This window comes from Garra rufa, chromosome 7 (genome assembly GCF_049309525.1).
Source record: "Garra rufa chromosome 7, GarRuf1.0, whole genome shotgun sequence".
Taxonomy (NCBI): domain Eukaryota; kingdom Metazoa; phylum Chordata; class Actinopteri; order Cypriniformes; family Cyprinidae; genus Garra; species Garra rufa.
In genome coordinates, this window is record NC_133367.1 from 32,095,243 (window position 1) to 32,108,469 (window position 13,227).

Here is a 13,227-nt window from a genome sequence, read left to right on the forward strand (position 1 = left end):
CTCAACCTAAAATAAAATAAAATAAATAAAAATCATACTGACTATATGGGATATGGTTTTTGAGATTTGGAAAAAAATATCAGATTGGATTTTTGAGCAGTGTTTAATCACCATGCATTCTGTAGAGTACAGTTGAAGTCAAAAGTTTACATTCAAAATGTTACTTATTTCACCAAAATAAGACGGATCATACAAAATGCACGTTATTTTTTTATTTAGCACTGACCTGAATAAGACATTTCAAATAAAAGACATTTACATATAGTCAACAGGAGAAAATATAATTTTAAAATATTATAAAAATGACCATTCAAAAGTTTACATACACTTGATTCTTAATGTTGTTACCTGAATGTTCAACAGCTGTTTTTGTTGATGTTGTTAATTTAGTGATAGTTGTTCATGAGTGCCTTATTTGTCCTAAATAGTGTTCTTTAGAAAAATCCTTCAGGTCCCACAATTTTTTTGGTTTTTCAGCATTTTTTGTGTATTTGAACCCTTTCCAACAATGTCTGTCTGATTTTGAGACCCATCTTTTCACACTGAGGACAACTGAGGGACTCGTATGAAACTATTACAGAAGACTTAAATGCTCACTGATGCTTCAGAATCTTAGTAATAGCTTAGTAAGATACCACTTCCTCGCCTTTTCTTTTCTCTCTCTCTTGTTTTGGTTTCCCACCTGTTTGAGGAAGTAGCACAGTGAGAAAAAAAATGGTAACATCTAAATTAATTCGTTTTATTTAAGTCAAAAATATTATTTAACCTCACTGAACCAAACTACATGAATTAACTTATACCAACAAACCTAATTGTTGCAAGGTAGAAATAGCTCTATAAGCTCTATAACAATTTTAGGTCACCACTTTTTACAGTGGCACCAAAAGTAAATGCATATGAATGACACTCAAATTTTTTTGGCCTGTCACATCATTGAATGTTTAAAGATGCATGCCAAGTACAGAATCAACTTCCTGTCAAAGCTTGTGGTGATGAAACCACGTATTAGTCTGAGTGTTTACAGGATAAATGTATCTGCTTTGGTGAGGTTCAGGTTTCAGGGGAGGGGTAATATTAGGCCCAAGATTTTATCAGATTAGTGAATAAATACATAGATACATTTTGGGTTCTAACATTGTAAACCTGCGTTGGTGCCGGTACTACACTTTGAGTGAAGTTAACCAAATTCAATTGAATGGGTATGACTTGGAAATGCACACTCATCTCAATGAAAGGTATAACAGCTGAAAATGAGTCCTGAGATTCAAAAACACTGTCTGTAGAGCTCAGAGACAGAATTGCATTAACCCACACATCTGGGAAAGAGTTCAGAAAAAAAACTGCTGCATTGAAGGTTCACAAAAGCATGTAGTCTCCATTACCCTTAATGGAAGAAGTTTGAAACAACCACAGCTCTTCCTGAAGCTGGCCTCTTGGCCAAACTGAGCAATTGATGGAGAAGGGCCTTGGCTAGAGTGGTGACCAAGAAGCTGATGGTCACTCTAGTTGAGCTCCATGATCATATATGCAGATGGGAGAAACCTACAGAAGGACAAACATCACTGCAACACTCCACCAATCTGGTCTTTATTGTGGTGTGGGAAGACTCAATCCGCTCCTTAATTAAGACACATAAAACACACTGAAAAAAAGCATCTAAAGGACCCTCAAACTGTGAGAAACAAGATTCTCTGGTCTAATGAACCTCATTTCCAAGCATAATGTTCGAAGAAAACCATGCATTGCTCATCACGTGCAGAGTAGCATTCCCAAAGGTAAAGTGTGCTGGTACTGTAGCAGCCTCATGCTGTGGGGCTGTTTTTCAGTGGCAGGGACAACCTCAATGCACCAAAATATTAAGAAGCCTTAATGAAAACAGAGCATTCAGAACCTCAGACTGGGCAGAAGGTTCACCTACCAACAGGGCAATGAGCCTAAACTCACAGCAAGAGTGGCTTGTAGACAACACTGTGAATGTCCTTGAGTGGCCCAGCCAGAGCCTGGGCTTGTACCCAATCAAACATTTCTGGAGAAACCTGAAAATGTCTGCCAGACCCCATCCAAGCTGACAGAGCTTTAGAGGTGAAGAGGTGAGGTGAAGAATGGCAGATAACCACCAAATGTTGACGTGCAAATCTTGTTGCATCATATCTAAAAAGACCTGAAACTGTAAAGGTGCTTCAGGTAAGTACTGAGTTGAGGGTCTGAATACTTATGCAATGCACTTATTTCAGTTTTTTATTTTATTTTTTAACAAATGTATGAAGTTGGGACAATTCTGTTTTTGCTTTGTCATCATGGTGCATGGAGTGTAGATTGATGTGGAAAAAAAGTAACTTAAAAGTTCAACCTTAATACTTTCGCAAGGCACTGTATCATGTCTGCATGTAGGATCAACAGATTCTTAAATTTGTAGTCCCACAAAAGTATTAAAAACAAGGTATAAAACCTCAAACAGACATCATACATAAATAGCAGATGGTGGGTAGTTGGCTGTCTTGGGTGTTCACCCCTTCTGGAAGTTTGTCTCTCTCTCTCTCTCTCTCTCTCAAAAGCATATTGGCAATTTTGTACAAGCAAAACTAGCAGACTAATCAGCGAGTTATTGTATCATCTATTTTATGTGTGTTTAAATCTGAAAGACGTATATCTTAGTGTTTGCTCATCAGTAATACGTCTCTAGGACATTTTCTGTTAGATGTCAACAAAACATTTAGAAAGTGTCTTTAAGATGTTTATGATTTAGAATGTATGTGAACTGATGTTTGTATAACGCACATGCTTTCCAGATAATCCAATCTTTAATCAGGCATGTGAATGGCTAAGGACAAAAAAGCAGGAAAATATACTAAGACCACCATGTAGGTAGCCATGTAATAAGCGGGATAATGTAGAGTTTGTCTTACATGTGCTTCATGAGGCACACACGCACGGTCTCTTGCTCTCTCTCCCTCTGTCATGCACGCGCTACTCGGTCTCGCACTCACTCCCTCGCTTTCCACCGAGTGCCACTTGCATAAACACCGCATGCATTAGGGCTGACTTTGTTGTTTCGCGGGCTATGTTACGTCAGAACTCGTAACTGGGAGTACATCGATCTAGTACGAGTTCACGAGTGGGAAGTCACGGGTTTGACTGCCGTTCGGGTGCACTTTCACTGGTAGAAGGTCGGAAAAACACAGGTTACGGGTTGCCTGGAACGCGGCATTACACTGCGCAGCAGGGAGCTTGATTGACAGGTGATCTGACCAATCATACTTCGCAATCCGCCATTTGAGAACGGTCGCAAATACGTGACATAGGTCACATTTTCAGGTCGAAAAATCCAGAATTCCGGATTGATCCGGAAAAATCACATCCCTGTTTAATAGACATCTTGCTGACATTTATGAGAATAATCACTCCAATCAGATCCAAGCACTCTCTTCTCATTCTAGGCCACATTTAGCACTTAAATTACACTAAGTTAAGATCAATATGCAGATTTGATGGGTGTATTCGGTCTGACCTGAGCTGAAAGCTGTTACCTGTGTGTGGACAGAAAATAACTACACATGTACTAATTAATCCTGCTGGTTACATTCCCTGCTTTTCTCCGACCTTTTCAACCTACTTCACCACCTTTCGAGGGACTGCTTCAGGACAAAACCAGCCCTATGACCTGAAAGAAATCTTTGTTGCCCTTGCAACCATATTTCTCATGTTTTGTGGCTGTCTGGCACTGGTCCACAGGATGGTGTACCGCCTGCTTACATAAACACATCTCAGGGGCATAGCGCCGTGTGCTACCGATGGCTGCATCCCAATTCTGTGCTGTATTGCATGCAAGATAAATAAACCACAAATCTGAGTTTTAAACAACTAAAGTCTCACCTGAAAAACTCTTAAAACTACATTTCATGACACAATAACAGTAGAGTCATTCTGTGTCAACTCAACCAGAGGTCCCCAGCTCAATTTCTTTCATAATAGCAATTTTCACCTGAGATTCAGAGCCATATTACAAGGTGTAAAAATTACTTCAGTAAACTAGTAGCACCATAATGCTAATTTTACACAGAGATTGGTGAGTCTGTTAGTAAAATCGGTTGACTTTAGCAATCTTTGTTGCTAAATTGACCATTCAGAAATGGGGAAAAGGCACTTTTTAAGTTTTTCTCCAAAGTTTGCTTTGTTGTAACTCAAGAAGTATTAAAGATATTTAAATGCCCTTTTAGATATTGAGTCTTAACAAACTTTACTTTTGGCATCTTAATTTTTAAGGCCCTATATGATTTGATTCTAGAGATATTGGAATTTCAATATGGCTCCAGGAGTAAATTGTTAAATTGTACACATTTTCAGTGGCCAAAAACCAAATGTGGGTCACTTTGCAAAAATATACTTCTTTTCTTTTAAAGAGGAATGTCTGAAGAACAAATAATGTTGAAATGAGAGATATATCTTGTTTTCCTTCTGTCAAGACAACTGCATTGAACATACCTGTCTAAGTGCTTCATCCAAAGTTTGCGTGCATGTAACTCAAGAAGTATTAAAGATATCTCAATATGGTCTTAGATTCTAGCTCTTAATAAACTTTTCTTTCAGAATCTTCATTTTCAAGGCCCTACATCAATCAGTCCCAGAGATATAGCCACCTCAATGAGGCTCCATGTCCAGATTGTTGAATATTACACATTTTCAGTGGTCGAAAACCAAATGTTGGTCCCTTTGTACTATACTGAACTATATTGAAATGTCTAAAGAATAACTAATGTTGAAATTAGAATTGTATTTTGTTTCCCTCTATCAAAACAGTTTGCATAGAACATACCTGAATGCTAAAAATGCACTGAAATGGTCAGGTTGAGGCACATTACCTTGCATATTCATAACATTCTATATTTCAATCAGTTTCAGGTATATCTGGAAGTAGGGAACCGATCAAGAGTTCAAATCTCGATATCGCTATGATTAAACCATACAGGGCCTAAAAAATGAAGATTCCAAAAGAAAAAAGTTTACTAAGAGCTAGACTCTAAAATCACATTGAGATATCTTTAATACTTCTTGAGTTATAGGCACGCAAACTTTGGAAAAAGCATTGAGACAACTATGTTCACTGCACTTGTCTTGACAGAAGGAAATGAGATATATCTCTAGTTTCATCATTGTATGTTTCTCAGATATTCCTCATCATTGTATGTTTCTCAGATATTCCTCATTGCAAAGTGACCAACATTTGGTTTTTGACCATTGAAAATGTGTACAATTTAACGCTTTACCCATGGAGCCAATTTGAAACTCCAAAATCTCTGGAACCAAAACATATAGGGCCTTAAAAATGAAGATGCCAAAAGGAAAGTTTGTTAAGACCCAATATCAGCATAATAAAAGCATTAAGATATCTTTAATACTTCTTGAGTTACAGGCATGGAAACTTGAGTAAATTGTGATGTGTAAATCTAAAAAAAAAAAAAAAAAAAAAAAAAATTTAAAAATTAAAAAGTTTTGTGGTACAGGGTCACATTTACAAGTTATTTTAGTGCACTGTAGTGGCCTTTATTTAATTAATATTGTTTTATGTGCAAGTACGATACACTCTTTAAAATAAAGTTGCTTCACGATGCCATAGAAGAACGTTTAACATCTGAAGAAACTTTGTTTCACCAAAGGCTCTTTGTGGCAAAAGAAGGTTCTTCAGATTATAAAAAGATAAGAAGGAGATGGTTCTTTAAAGAACTTTTGACTGAATGATTCTTTGTAGAACCAAAAATGTTTTTTTCTATGGTATTGCTGTGAAGAACCTTTTAAAGCACCTTTATTTTGTTTATTATTTTACTTTAAGTGTACTTGTAAGCAGGCACATTTAAGCATATTATCTTTTACTATAGAGCCAAAAGAGAGAAGTTAATTATGAGTGAGGTTAACACTAACTATACACACATTTCTCACTTGAGTCCTATGGTCAGCTGATGATCTACAGCACGCAAGCTTGGTTATGCTTGTCAGTTTATTTGAGGACAGCACGAGATCACTGGTGTATCGGCAGCTGAGGAAACTCTATTTTTAATCTACCAAGTATTTAAGCATGTGAAAATGAAGACACGTGACCTAACATGACCAAGAAAAGCAGGCCTAATAAATGCTGCACTGCTAAATTACACAATCTATGCGCTCACTCTTCCTCTTTACTCGGCTTCTCCATGGTGAAATCGCTGGATTTACATTGTAGAAAGTGAAAGCATTCAGCTATTTGTTCCCACAGGCATTGGTTTCATATCAGGACATCTTTTTCTTGCTTTTATTCAATGTTAGCCTTATTTCTTACCTTTTAAAACATCTGGAGGTTCCTGCAGCTGGCATCATCATTATGAGGTCATGGAGAATAGTGGTCACTGCGGGGCGTGAAACACACTTCAAACATTTTCAGGTCCCCTTTATGGTGAATCAAGAAACAAAGAAAAACATTGTATATAATGAAAGAATGTATTATATAGCAGTTTATTCTACTTGATCTCATGAAAAAAAAAAAACGTACCTGTGGGAACCTATTCACAAGACGTGAAATACGTACCAATAGGTTACTGCAGTCTCCAACAGAAATGAACACTAGAGGCGGTAAAAAAGAGAGCACTTCCTGTGTTTTCTGCACACAAATGTGATTACAAGGGTTTTTTTTATGAAGGGGGAAAAAAATCCAAACCCACATTGCCCTGTGTGAAAAAGTGTTTGACCCCCGTTAAAACATAATTGTGGTTTATCACACCTGAGTTCAGTTTCTCTAGCAACAGCCAGGCCTGATTACTGCCACACCTGTTCACAGTCAAGAAATCACTTAAATAGGACCTGCCTGACAAAGTGAAGTAGACCAAAAGATCCTCAAAACTACACATCATGTTGAGATCCAAAGAAATTCAGGAACAAATGAAAAAGAAAGTAATTGAGATCTATCAGTCTGGAAAAGGTTATAAAGCCATTTCTAAAGCTTTGGGACTCCAGCGAACCACAGTGAGAGCCATTATCCACAAATGGCGAAAACATGGAACAGTGGTGAACCTTCCCAGGAGTGGCCGGCTGACCAAAATTACCCCAAGAGCGCAGCAACGACTCATCCAAGAGGTCACAAAAGACCCCACAACAACATCTAAAGAACTGCAGGCCTCTCTTGTCTCAGTTAAGGTCAGTGTTCATGACTCCACCATAAGAAAGAGACTGGACAAAAATGGCCTGCATGGCAGAGTTCCAAGACGAAAACCACTGCTGAGCAAAAAGAACATAAAGGTTTGTCTCAGTTTTGCCAGAAAACATCTTAATGATCCCCAAGACTTTTGGGAAAATACTCTGTGGACTGACGAGACAAAAGTTGAACTTTTTGGAAGGTGTGTGTCCCATCGAAAACCCTCCAATGTGGCTGAATTACAACAATTCTGCCAAGATGAGTGGGCCAAAATTCCTGCACAGCGCTGTAACAGACTCATTGCAAGTTATCACAAATGCTTGTTTGCAGTTGTTGCTGCTAAGTGTGGCCCAACCAGTTATTAAGTTTAGGGGCAAACACTTTTTCACACAGGGCCATGTGGGTTTGGATTTTGTTTTTCCCCTCATAATAAAAAAATTCATTCAAAATCTGCATGTTATGTTTAATTGTGTTATCTTTGATTAATATTTAAATTAGTTTGATGATATGAAACATTAAGGTGTGACAAACATGCAAACCCCCCCCCCCAAAAAAAAAAAAAAAAAAAAAATCAGAAAGTTGGCCACTTTTTCACACCACTGTAAGAAGTTTGCTGAGAGCTCAGCCGGAATGGAATTGGAGTTAGGACAGTGTTGCCAAATGCGCAGTTGTTTCCGCGGATTGAAGCGACCCAGATAACATAATATTTAGCCCCTGGAATGCTACCCCACCGAACAAACGTGTATTTTACACCCCGGAACCATAGACTGTAAAAAATATGGACCTAGTATCCGTGACGTCACCCGTAGGATTCTGAAGCGCTAATTTGAAGCTCATAGTGGGCGGGAGTCGGCCGTCGCCATCTTGGAATCACGTCATCGCGCGTCACTCCCGGAAAATCAAAAATGGGGAAGAGAAGGAGAGGGGAGAGGGGGAGAGAGAGGAAAGAAAGAAAGAAAAGAAAAAAAAAAAAAAAAAGGTGGGATGTGGAGCTGGTTGCTGAAACCACGCCCACCTAGCACGACAGTGGTGACAGCAGCGGCAATCCCCCTGTCACTCAAGTGGCCACGCCCTTAATTATGCTGAACTTTAAGGCTTAATATAACTTAAACAGATGAGTTATATATATATATATATATATATATTTAAAAAAAAAAACCCTCACAGTTGACATGAAGGGCAAAACTAGCTATATAGACCAAAACCATTTTTTGAACCAGGCTGTAAACATACTTTTTTCTGCTGTAAAGTTGGGCACTTTAACATGGGGAGTCAATGGGACTGACTCCCTTTTGCAGCCAGTCTCTGAATTGCAGTTTAAGTCACTTCCGTGTTGGTTTCAACAGAGAGAGCGGGAGGCTGCCGCTTGCCCGGAACGTGATTTTTAATGGGGGACCCCTCTCAAAACATGATTGAGCTACTTTTGAGTAGCAACTGGGCAAGTTTTGTTGTGAAAACCTGGCAACCCTGCCTTAGGATGCAAAATCCTTGGGTATGAATCTTGTGAAAAACATGACTCAGGATAAAAAAGATGAGAGATCAAAAACAAGCGCCACTCAACGAACATTTCCACGAATAAGTCAGGACTGCAGTGACACGTACAAAACCAACGCCACATATACGTTCATCTATTCCATTTTATTTCACTGTTCGTAAAAATCCGTCCAACCTGTATCAAACCCAGAACATAACTTTAATATTAAGGGCAAACAAGCATAAAGTAGTTTGGTGTTCAAAACCACCGTATACAAATTAATTCACTGAAATGCTGTGAATATAAATTTCTCAGGTGTGAAAACAGCTAGTTTCTCTTGGTGTGCTAAATGTGTTATTTTACATCATTTGGTGCAAAGCAAAAACTCATAACTGGTTATTTGTGTTATAAATGTCTGGAGACTGACTAGCATTCAGTGTTTTTTTCCTTCCTCTTCTTTTTTTCAAAGGAACTAAAATTTTGTTCGTTTTACAAGAACACGGGTGGTGACGTGAGGACAAGAGTTGTTTCACTTCCTTGCACAACTGGAAATGTTTGGTAAGAGCAAAAGTTCCTCCATGTGGACAGCTGTTTCTAACTACACCGATGACATTTCCAGCGCATCTTTTATATTTTTAAATCCCATCACGTAGGTTTATGACAACAAGTTCACAACTAACGTCCATTTCAGGCGATCCGCGTTGTCACGTATGTGACATCACTCCACTATTATAGTTGTTTGCTTTTTTTTAAACATTCTGGTTTTAAGGGGGGGGGGAGGGGGTTCAGCGGGGAGAGAAATGAGAAACGGTTGAAAAGCGAAACAAAAGCTAAATAGTCTAGAGTCAAAGATGCCCTTGCCCTCCAAAAATAATCGTGCACTCCCTGCTTAAAAAAAAAAAACAGCTAAAACCAGCCTAGGCTGGTTGACTGGTTTTAGCTTGTCAGCAGGCTGGTTTTAGAGGGGTTTTAGCCACCTTCCCAGCTTGATCAGGTTGGTCTTAGGTTGGAGACCACCAGCTAAAACCAGCCTGAAAAGCCTGTGAGACCAGCTAAAACCAGCTACTTCCAGCTTAAACCAGCCATCCAGCCTAGGCTGTTTTTTTTTTTTTTTCTCAGCATGGCTGGTCAAATATATACAATTTAATGCAATATTAACAATATATAAGCCATTCAAAAACACATTTGTAGGCGGTATCTGTCCTTTTACGTCCCATACAACAATCAAAAATCAACCATTGAGCTAAAACAAACTAAAAAAAAGGTCAAAAGTTTGCATACACCTTGTAGAAGCTGCAAAATGTTATTTATTTAAGGTAAGAGGGATCACACAAAACGAATGTTATGTTTTATTTAGTACTGACCTTCCTGGTGAAAAAAACAGCTAAAACCAGGCTGGTTGACCTGGTCATAGCTGGTCAGCAGGCTGGTTTTAGAGGGGTTTTGGGCAATTTTCCAGCCTGGTCAGACTGGTCAGGCTGGGAAGCCACCAGCTGAAACCAGCCTGGCCAGGCTGGGAGACCAACTAAAACCAGCTACTCCCAGCTATAACCAGCCAACCAGCCTAGGCTGGTTTTAGCTGTTTTTTTTTTTTTTTTTTTTTACAGCAGGGCTGAATACGATATTTCACATAAAATACATTTACATATAGTCCACAAGAAAAAATAACAGTTGAATTTATAAAAAAAAGACACAGTTCAAAAGTTTACATATGCTTCCCTGCTGAAAATAAAGGTTGGCTGGTTTTAGCTGGGGTTTTTTTTTTCAGCAGGGTTGATTTTTAATACTTTGTTGTTACCTGAATGATCCACAGCTGTTTTTTCTTTTTTTTTTCTCTGCATAGTGATAGTTGCTCATGAGTCCCTGAACAGTTAAACTGACCACTGTTTTTCAGAAAAATCCTTTGGGTTTCGCAATTGGGTTTTCAGCATTTTTGTGTATTTGAACCCTTTCCAACAATGACTGTATGATTTTGACAACTGAGACACTATTACAGAATGTTCAAACGCTCACTGATACTTCAGAAGGAAACACAATGCATTAAGAGCTGGGGGTGAAAACTTTTTGAACTTAAAGATCAGTGTTTCTTCTGGGAAACATGTAGCTTCTGTAGTTTCTGAAGGTCAGTGCTAAAGGAAAATATATATGATATTTAGGCAAAATAAGAAAAATTTACACATCTTTATTCTGTTCAAAAGTTTTCACTCCTGGCTCCTAATGCATTATTTTTCCTTCTGAAGCATTAATGAGCGTTTGAACCTTCTGTAATAGTTGCACATCAGTTGTTCTCACTGTGAAAAGATGGATCTCAAAATCATACAGTCATTGTTTGAAAGGTTTCAAATACACAAAAAAGCAGAAAAACCAAAGAATTTGTAGGACCTAAAGGATTTTGTATGATTCCTCTTATTTTGGTAAAATAATTAACATTTTGGAGATTCAGCAAGGTGTACAGAAACTTTTGATCACATAAACATTAACCTACAAAGTGATGTACTCAAAATACAAGACAATACCCTCGAAATCTTAATACCAGGTATAAAAAAACCTTAAAGACAGAGTGCAGTTCCAGCCTTCCACCACTGGATGGCAGTGTGCATCCATGACTGTGTCTATTCACTTACCTCATCTGATTTTGCCTCTTTGCCACTTGGGTGACCTGTGTTTTTTACATATCTGCATGAACCCCCTCATCAGCCCTTTAAAAGGGTCATCAGCCACATTTTCCCATTCCGAGGCTTGTGATTATTAGTGCAGCAGGACTGGGCTTAAATCGCCTTCTTCAGTAAATATATATTATATATGTTTGTCGAGCTCTCTCTTCCCGAAGGTTACAAGTTACAACATGGTGAGGCAAGTTCGCCAGGTCTTCTTTTTGACTGACAGCTTCCTAACAAGGACAGCCTAAAGCGACGGAGTTGCGCCCTGAAGCCCCTCTCCTCTCCCATGATGCACCAGAGGGCACAGGGCTGTGTGTGATGTGTTTGTCTTCATCCTGATCCACCTGCACACACACAGTCAGACGGGTATAAATGTGACATTACAAATATGAACTTTCACAGTTTCCCATCAGGGTGGATGTGATGATAAAGAGCCATTAAAACACCTTCCTCTGTCCTCTGGCTGGCTACATGCCATGAAGCCTGAAAAAACTACAGACCTGTCCAAGTGTCATTAAGTATTCAGACCTGCTTACATATTTTAACATGGGTAGATTACACTTCATATACACAAACAGGCAGGTGGTAAATACTAACAGCTGATAAAGGAAAATGTGTTGATTTGATGACAGGATGAGGAAAAAACTACAGCTACAGCTTTTGAACATCTAGCATTGTGTTGAAAAGATGCTATTGTGCATAAATAGATAGATAGATAGATAGATAACACTGAAATTGTTACTGGTTCCCAAGGGAATGAGAATCTCCTTGTGTATCTCTAAAATGAGTGGAATTTTCTAAGCCGGTAGCCATGGCATGGTTTTGAGGGCCAAGAAATGTCCAATCAGCTTGAGAGTTCCTCGCTACAACATTAACACAGTTGTAGCATATGGTGACAGAACCACAAACGCCTCAGATGAATAGGACGAACATAGCCGACCAGTTGGACATGGAAACCAAGAGTACCTCATTGTTGGCATACCTTGAAAAATCATTCAAACAACAGCTAGCGGTGGTCATGGTCATTAAAATTCCAGATCAAAGGATACATTCATGTCAACTCCATCATTCCCCGCGCAACAAACCTTATAACAAACCTTATACATGTGTGGTGCTAATCAAGATGTGTCAATGCAACAAAGCATTCAGACATCAACTTCTAGTTCTTCTAGGACCAAAGAATTGGAGAAAGAGCAATTGGATGTGAAAAAGAATGAGAGGCAAAGAATATACCACAAGGAATACCAAACATCTTGAATGCACTTTGATGTATACATCTATTTTTAAATATATACATACTATTGCGCTCTCCTGGGCTGCACTATAATATTCCTGACCAAACAGCAAACAGCAGGTATGCTAGCGGACTCTCCAGAGGTATTCATCTTCTGACAAGGCAGCTCCACTCATTCAGTTCTTCCCCATTTCTTTCTAGTAAAGGTGGAATGTGTCAGTCAAAAGCAAGCGTACGGTACAACATACACACATAATTCTTACCTTATCTGCATCAAGTAGATACACCTTCCGTTGATCATCAGAAATATCCGATTAGTAAAGAACCTTGGAACGTTCGTCAACCAATCAGAATCAAGATAGAATCAAAAAATTACTTACCAGCATTTCTGAGTTCTTTAAGTGCTTGTTACTGTATATTAAAATGTTTGTTAGCATGCAAATCTGTAGACACTTGTGCTAACAAAATAAACGAGGTACTGGGAGAACATTCCCTGGCTGCCCAAGGGATTTGGTAATAGAATTCTCCTGACTGGATGGCATATCAAAGATGAAACGGAGACACCGACCTAATGAGGTGCTGCTAAAGACTAGAATAAACGAATGTGTTGTTCTTCATCATGGCTAAAGCTAACATACATTAGCTTATGATTTGCACGTGAAATAGGAATTCTCTGTACTTAGAAAGTAAACTACGTATA